General features: G+C 44.2%; 1 long non-coding RNA gene across 1 annotated transcript; it reads right to left on the bottom strand.

Moving 5' to 3' along the window:
* Positions 1–717: 717 nt before the first annotated feature.
* LOC146180263 (uncharacterized) lies at positions 718–7361 on the bottom strand. Its single transcript, XR_014700967.1, has 3 exons — positions 7239–7361; positions 5783–5908; positions 718–1241 (listed from the first exon to the last, which is right to left on the bottom strand). It is a non-coding gene; the product is annotated as an uncharacterized LOC146180263 (long non-coding RNA).
* Positions 7362–9170: the final 1809 nt, after the last annotated feature.

Below are 9170 nucleotides of genomic sequence, written 5' to 3'. Positions count from 1 at the left end.
TCGGTTAAAACTTTCTTCAATTTCCTGGCTAACCCACTGCTCATTACTGAATAGTCCGCCCCCGTATCAACTAAAGCTGTAATGAGACAATCGTCGATAGAAACTGGTATGTCCGAAACTGCGCACTCAGGTTCATCGTTACATGTCGCCGTCTGATAGCCGTTACCTTGTACTAAACTTGATGGAGGATGTTCAGCACTTCGCTCGTCAGCGGCCTCACCTCCGCAGGTCGCTGTTCCTAGTTTTCCCGAAGCCTCGGGAAGCGGGGGCTCGTCGAGCGGCTAGTTCGGGATGTAGAGGGCCGTGGACTTGGAAAACGATAACGGGAAGAGGTAATGACGCGGGACCCGTACTGTGGGACGTCCGGAGGATTCGTACCCAGACGGCCATAGACGTCCGACGGTCGACCGACGGACGTCCGTTTTCGGACCTTCGGACATCCGACGGAAGTCCGGTTACGTTCGATATACGTACAGCGGACGTCCGTCGGACTATCGTTCGTGGATCCGGATCGCGTCCCACGGACGTCCGACGGGCAGCCGGAGGCGGACATTCGGACGTTTCCCGGAACATGCTTGCAGGGCCCGCTATTGGTGTAAAAACTTGCCAATAACATTCGTGTAAAGCTCAGCAAGCATGTGCTATGGAAATTTCAGTCACATACTAGTGCTCAATGCCTTTGTCGTGAGAGTAAAGCAGACAATAGATAATGCAACAGGTTCAAGTTTCCTGTTGTCTGCTTTACTTTCACACACAAAGCACCGAACAGTAGTGTGCAATTAAAACTTCCATCAAAGAGGCACATATGCTAGCTGAGCTTTACACAAATGCACCATTCCTGAAAACATGCTAAGAGCATAGGCATACCAGCATGCGAGGTTGTAAAAAAGGCATTTTTTTTGCTTTATTGCAAAAACTGCATGCATAAATAGTCTACACTAAAAAAATATCGATGTTAAGGAATGGCATGGTAAAATGCAGGCCAACTGGAGTATTAAGAATCTACTTGAATAATTTTTTTTAATTATCCTTGGCCGTGACAGCTCTTCCCTTGGGGAGGTGGCGGAGGAAAAGGTGTTTATTGAAACCTAACATTCGGAATTAGCGAGGAGATGATCAAGTTCTCTGTGGGCGGCCTCCGCAGGCCGGGATTCCAGGAGCAGTTACTATCCTGTGCATTTGCTCGATCAGCTGTTGCTGGTCTTTCAGGCCTAAGATGGAAAGAGCAGGTTGGGCTCCTCCTGCAATAGAAGGGAAAATGAAATTCAAGTTATCTGTGCTGAACTTTGATTACACATCTCCAAGGGCAACTGCCAGTTTCTCTCAATTGCTTTTTCCAGATGGCACTGTACGCATGCATCTCCATTCAGAACTGTCACATACTATATAGAAAGGTCATATAACTGCAGCAAAACCCATGCAGAATAACAAAAGATACAAACGTAATTTGACCAGAACCTGGCATTCAGTATTTTAATGTTTTTATGTCGTCTCTTTGAACATGCCACTCAGACCAAACATGGCATGTTATGCTTGCTGCTATGCACCCTCAGCAATGCCCAAGACATGGAGTGCACATGCAGAGAAACTAAGCATAAAGGATGCTGTATATGAACATAAAGCACAGCCAGAGCATTGCAGTATTACACAGGTACGCATTGGCGGCAGAAACCTGCATTTTGAGCGGTTTACCAGGCAGATTTCTAAAGTAATTGTTCCTGCTCTGAAAAGAAGTGATCAATAATAACATCATTTAAAATTGTTACCTTTCTGTTCTGTAAACTGCACATTTCGCTGGTTTCCATGTATCCCCTACCGAAGACATTCCCTGGGCGTGTCAGGGGTATATCGACATAAACATCTAGGCTACAAGCGTCTAGAAAGCGTCTCCTTAGAGCAGCTGCGACGAAGTAACTTATCTGATAACATGCAAGCTGCTGCAGCAGAATAAAGATAGACATTTGACATGTGGCTAAAGCCCAATGTGTAAGCATAGCCCGCCGCAGTGATTGTGCAGTGTTCATGCTTCTACAAGAGTTAAAAGTAATTTGTTTACCCACAGCGCTATATGTGACATTACAATAGCAAGGCTTATAGTTACACAAAACACAAAAAGCTGACAACCACAAGCTCCTGATGTATTACCGGCAGCATGCAGCATGGATGTTAGTTACTGAAATATGGTTGCATAATTCTGGCAATCAGCTGTGCATGTATGTCATGGATTTCTCAACTACGCACAACAAATTACAAAAAAATAATAGTCTTTATAAATGCAGCCAGCTGTTCACAAAAAACACTGTAGCTTTTTTATGGGGAAGGTAGTGGGCGCCAAAGAAACTGCCCCTGTAAAGGCGCCTAATTTGCCCCTATGTAATAAAAGTGTGTGGACTACACAAACTGCAGTCAAAGCACATAACTTTCACATCGACCAGGAAACTCGGACCATACTGTCGATGTGAAAGTTGAACGTTAGTTCTTTCATGTGTGCAAGAGAAATAAGGTCACAATTCGTTTACATCGCGATTCTAGTCCAAAATATCCAGACATACTGTCCAGAGACTTTCGCCCCCGCCGTATAAGCCACCACTTGGGTAAGAGATTAGTAAAAGAAGTGTATAAAAGACATTAGTGCTGTTGGACAGCCATAGCCATAAAAATGGTATTGACATTAGAGTACTGCCTTAAGGCGGGGCCTAGGGCATTACAAAAGCAAGAGTTAGTGTCCGCTGGTCCTCATTTGAACGAACAAAAAGAGGGGAGGGGGAAGAAATCTACCTCAACTATATGTTTTGAGTGACACCAAGCCGCAGTTAGCATTAAAGATATCACACAGTTTTGTGGAAGATTTGGGAGCGCTTTGCTGCTTTCTTACAGGATTGGACAAAAGAGCTCACCATCTTCAGAAAGGCAGGTTATATAGAAATGAAACTAGTGAATTTACTGCATCTGGCCACAACAACTTGCACACGGAGAGGAAGATGAACTGAAAACTTTATACATGAATGTATGTATTTACAACAGGTGAAACAATGACCATGATCTATGCCGAAGAGGAAAGAGACCAAAATCTAGCTCAGAATGAGTTCTCCAGGCCGCGGGGCCGTTTCATTAACTTCGGGACTCCGCCGACATTTCTCATCCCCAATGACAACGAACTCACGCATGACTGGCTAACAAACATTTTGGCATGTCTTTCCATTTTCATAAGGTTCTTCACCCTCTCCCTAATACAAGCAATGCAAAAGGGACAACAAATTCGTTTCACAACAAACGGAATTTAGAGAATGGACCTCGAAATGATTGGCTCACTAGGTCACATGCCGAACTCTCTCCACTAAGAAATAAAAAATTAGAACCCATCAAAACGGTGTCCCACGTGTGCAACCATTGCCCAAAGCTTGCACCCTTGGTGGCTCCTTTTACAGGGCAATTACTGCAATTATTGGCATCCGAGTCAGCACCCTTGCGGACCACATCAGAAGAGCCAACCCACATCCTCCCGCTCCGCATCATACTGTCACTGTTACACACTTGCCCTTTTTCAACACCGCCATCTCCCACCATTGTTGACATCCAGGGTTGGAATCCTCAACGAGACCCCACTCAGCGCGCCTGCACTGAATAATTGTCACTTTTATGGGCTCCCCAACAAGGAAGAGGGCCCTACACCCTTCAACCTGACAGTGTTTTTTCTTTGAACGATAAGCAGTTCTTCCAAAAGAGGTGCTCGTTTCAAAGCTGTGCTGCCTCCGGGTGATGGGTCCAGTCAGCATACTAAGGACCCCTTAGTATGCTTAGTACTAAGGGCCCCTTAGTTGTATACTGTTCGTAAAGCTCCTTAAATAAAAATGAGCCCCCTACATGACACAGCAATGAGAACAAACTGCCTGTCCCCGCGTCTTCGAGTGCGACAGCAAAGTCCTTGGAAGAGGGGACTTCTTTCCCTCTCCGGCTACGTTTCCGTTAAGCACTGTAGCTGCTGTAGCTGCCTCTCTGTGCGCGTCTCTCCGCCTCCTGTCCGAGGGCAAGTGGGAGACGGCCGCAGCTGGGCATTGAACAGGTGACCCAAAAAGAGCAGACTAATAATGGTGCTTAGCATACCCACCGATCCCTTACAGAAATCATTAAAGAAATGAAAGCAACACATCAGATAACGCTACAACGTTTCTAAGTGCAAAGTCGACAACTCCAAGTCATATAAATATATGTACATCTCCGCACATTAACTAGACAGAAACAGTGCAGAGTAAACTAATAATTCAGTGTCTAGTAACACTATTAAAAGGGGACAAAGGCCACGGGGGGCTACGATTATTAGTACCGTTTTGCCTTTAAACTACAATAACATACTTGTTGCAAGCTTAAAATCAAAGATTCACACCTGTCCCACCCACAGCAATGGAACACACATCTGACTCAAGTCTGCAGAGACAGACGCACCCTTGGTTATTTTTCTGGCATTTCTGAGGGTGAAGAATCTGACTTGTCAGTAGCATGTATATGAATAAGAATCCTATGACAGTAAATGCATCAGATTTTCTGGAGTGGCTTTTCTTTGCTGACCACATATGAGGTGAGCTATAATTTATCCAACTTGGCCTAGGTTTATTCTATGAATAACAAAGCTATAGCAGGTACATAGTCGTCCACTCAGGCTGAACATGCGAGTGCGCGGCATGCACTTTTTGAGATGCCACTGCATCCATCGCAGCTGCACACCGTAGCGAAGAGGCAGACAGCGTGAAGTACCAGCCTATAGTCCCTCTACCACCACTGGGGTCCCAGACTAGGGACCCCTTGTTTTTGTCAGGACAGGCCCCCTCAGGGTCAGCTAGTGAGTAACCTCCTGTATTTGTATCTGATGGAAATGTTTTCCATCACCACCCACAATACGCAGCTGCGCATCATAGCAGATGTGAAGAACAGCTCCTGGTCCTTCTATGCATAAGCCTTGATGCATGCTTGCGCACCATAGTAAAGAGGCAGACGACATGACGCAGCAGCTCATGGTACCTTTACACATGAGCCCCCCCATTGTACTTCGATACGCACCATAGCAAATATACAGACTACGCCACACAGCAGCTCCTGGTCCCTCTATGCATAAGCCATTTTGCCTCAATACGCACCTGCGTACCTGAGCGGAGAGGCAGAAGTGAAGCTGCAGCTCCTGGGCCCTCCATGCACAAGCCACTTAGCATCAATGCATGGATGTGCACTGTAGTAAAGAGGCGAAGGACGTTAAGCAGCAGCTCCTGGTCCCTCTACACATCAGCCATTTTGCCTCGATGCGCATCTGCACACCGTAACAAACAGCCAGATGTGACAAAGAAGCTCCTGGTTTCTCTACACATAAGCCACTTTGCCTCAATGCACGTCTGCACACCGGAGCAAAGAGGCAGATGACGTGAAGCTGGAGCGGCTGGTCCCTCTACGCACAAGCCACTTAGCCGTGATGCATGGCTGTGACGGATGCATTGCTATTTTGCAAACTGCATGCCACATATTCCCATTCAAGCTAAGAGTGGACGACTGTGTAAACGTAAAATACTGGTTATTTACTTCAATGGACAATGACAAAAAGTAACATGGTGGACAATGTAAAAAGAATTTGCTGCATAAAGTTTGTTGAAACCAGTTCTACATCCTACATGTAAACAAGCTAAAACCTTAATGTCGAAGGGATGTCCTGTGTGTTTAAAATCATCACGCTCAAACAACCTCAACACTGACAATCATGATTCAATATTAATAATATAGATAATGATACAATACTCACTTTTAGCCATACCAAAGAAATGAGAATGCAAAGGGATGTTGCTGTTTTTCCCCCGTGGATGACAGTTTTCATTGTTCAAAGTGCTGCTTCCTGTTGGCCTACGAAATCGGCTACAGCAATTGGCATCTGAAAAATTTTCGGAAGCCTCATGCTAGTCTTCAACGAGAAAAGCATTGCCATACAGAAGCAGAACACAAATACTTTTACAACACACTAAAAGCACCAACTGCGGTGCTGTTTTTAGGATGACTAGGTAGAGGTTTTGCTGTAGCAAGCCAAATGTTAGCCTTCAATAAGGAAAGCATTCCCATACAGAAACAGAACACAAAAACTTTTACAACACATTAAAAGCATCAATTGCACAAATGCTTGTAAGATGACCAGGTACAGGTTTCTGCTATAGCCCACATATGTGACCAGCGGTTATCAGAAGCCTTGTATGTGAGCATGATGCCCTAGATTCAATTTATGGCTATCACTGTATTAACAAGCATGGGTTTAAAGCTACTTTAATATGATAATCTAAGAACATGGTAAGAGCTTTCAGTGTGAGACATAAGCTCAGTATCATGCACTATAAGGTGCTGCATGGCTAGTGTAGCTTTGGCATTATGCAGTGAAGTTCTGAGGAGCCTTTAAATATCTGTAAGGACAAAGCAACAACAATTTTGTTTTTATCTCACTTTTGCTCAGCTCTTTTTTTTTTTTTTGAGCCCGCGGCTTGCATGGCCTCCCAGTATGCCTGTTTTGCATAAAAGAAGGCGTTGCAGGCACCAGAGCTCACAGCCCAACTGTATCGCGGCGGCGGTATGTCAAATTCGTGCCAGAACAGCGCAGAACAACGGGTCAAGAAAAAGACAAGTGCTGACTTTTTTTTTTCTCTCATCTCCTTGTCCGGTTGTTCTGCGCGGTTCAGTCTCACATGCATAACCAACATGCGCAAGGTGCTGTCCTGGTTTGTCAAAGCTGAAGGAGAGTACTAAACCTTTAGTTATTTAGTAGCTACAGCCGTTCCTTTTAGAAACTGTAGTTGCCGTAAAGCTCGAGAGAGAAAGATCAGCGGCTGTCCATTAAAAAACTCGCGACGTTTTCACAAGTGTAGGCATGTCGCACGATAGGCTCGAGGAGTGCAAAAGTTTCCTCGTATAGTTTTTACAACTCAGCACGTTGCGCATGGTTAAAAAATTAACTCATTTAAAGCTCGGGCAGGCACTCCTTTATCAGAGACAGAGAAGTTGCGCGGCTTACTGGCGCAGCGTCCAGTAATGCCGAGAAAGATGGCCCTCAGAATTGAGGCTGCACTTTAGTTAGTCGGCGCGGAGCTATCCTGTCAGTCTCGCCTAAAACACTCGACCGTTCGGCTGCTGTACAGAGCTGTTTCCTTACCCAGAAGCTCACCACTATCGGTGCATCGAAAAGTTCCACTAAAGAAACAAAAGTTCGGTGAAATACTTACTTTGGAATCGGCGGGTGAACAAAGTGTGCCAGCCGCACCAAGCCACAGCAAAAACAATGCTAGCAGTGCATTACAGCCGTAGGTATTCGTAACTGCGCAGAAAATGCAGAACACGGAAACGTGAAGCCATCTTCCGCGCGCGCCATTACTAAACTTCAACTTGTCAGGTGGATTGGATTGGCTCATTTCAGATTTTTTTGAGGATAGGTTCGGTTTCGTTCTTTTTGAGCTTGCTGCGTCTATTCAGCCACTGATTAAAATTTCACCGAAGCATCATGATAGAAAAATGTTTAATGGTCATTTAACTTTTTATCAAAAATTTTTGATGGAAGAATTCAACGATGAAACATGCGGAAAATAAAAAAACTGTTTAATGGAAACGCTTTCTATCGCATCGATTCGCTCTGGCATCATATAATGCAGACTTGACGGTATTACTGATTTATACGCAGTTCAGACGAGCACAACGACTACAAACTATATCATAGCTGTGTAAAAGCAAATCCAGTGGCGGACGTACGGCGGCTGTCCGCTGGGCGAACGGATTCGACCATCCGCTTTCGTACGTACGCCGGAATTCCGGCGGACGTCCGAAATCGGCCGCCGAGTTGCGGCCGAGTTCGGTTGTCCGTCGGACGTCAGTGGCCGTCTGGGATATGTTCATCAATTCATCAAAGTGCGACCTGCGTCTAGGAAATTCAGTCTCAAAATCTTCCTGCACGGCTTGTGCACATAGTTGGCCTCTCGGTCATCTCTGTCACTTTCCTGGTATAATTAATTAAGAAGAAGAATTCTGAGAAATGTTTCAAATATCAAAGAAGCGGGCCTAATAACATAGATGTTGTCAATTCCTTTCGGGCAACTCAGTGTTGAATTCTGAAATGCTGACTGAATCAGGATCTTAAGCACTTCGAAAACATTTGTGTGTGTAGTAGGTGCACGGCAGCTTTTTCGAAAAAAAAAAAAAGCTTGTCCCATAGAGCAACAAGCTCTAATTTCGGATAATGCAGTCCTAGAATATTGTCCTCGTAGAAGAGCGTACTACATGGGTCTGCTTCTTTCGCTAGTTTCAAGAGGAATAGCGCTAGCGTCACACCCGAATTGTTGATTAACTAAACGATATATCCAGCGGCGTAAGGTAAACCGGAATATTTGACAGTGAGAAATGGGATGGTAGGAGATGCCATCACTTCCTTGAGTGCCTTGATTTTTCTCTCAGATGAAACGTCCGTCTTGGCAATGTAGTCATGTGCCGATAGCTGTTACGGCCCTCGCATCTAGCATATGTCATTACCTTCCGCACATTAACCTTACTTGCCCGAAGAGAGCCTCAATGGGTCGCTATACAGGGCTTGAAATGAGTCTTCAGTGAGAGTGTCCTTCTTTAACGCTTTAGAAGTGCATACTTTCGATATATAGTAGGTGAACTAATTTGTAAGTCACTGCATCGAGTATCACCTTCATCATTTCTTGGCCTCTTTTTACCACTTCGAGCACAAGTGGTGTCATGAATATCAAACAATTTTTTATTGCTTTCATAACAAGCATAATATTATGTAAAAATTTCATTAAAAGAATGTTTATTTGCAAAATTAAAATAATGTTTATAATATACCACACATTGACTAATATATGAATTGTAATAACATTTAAAACTCAACCCTACAATGTTTACTTTGACTGTTATACTAATACTTTATATCATGCAAGCATTTTGCAATTTACATTACATTTTTATGAAATTATTTTCATCTTCGGTGTTACAATAGTTTCGAATCTAGCGCTGAAGACTTTTTTGCTGTAGCAGACGAGTTGCTGTCATGTTAGCCTTGAAGAAGCTTCGATATGTGATTACTTCTCATTCAGTTTTCTTTTTTGTTCCTATTCTTGTACAGGCTTGGGAAAAATTCGGATTAAAATGGACAAAAGTAG

Source organism: Amblyomma maculatum, chromosome 9, assembly GCF_055883805.1.
Source record: "Amblyomma maculatum isolate TAMU_Amacu chromosome 9, ASM5588380v1, whole genome shotgun sequence".
NCBI lineage: Eukaryota > Metazoa > Arthropoda > Arachnida > Ixodida > Ixodidae > Amblyomma > Amblyomma maculatum.
Note: the sequence above shows the minus strand (reverse complement) of the source record. Positions and strands in the feature narration are given on the sequence as shown.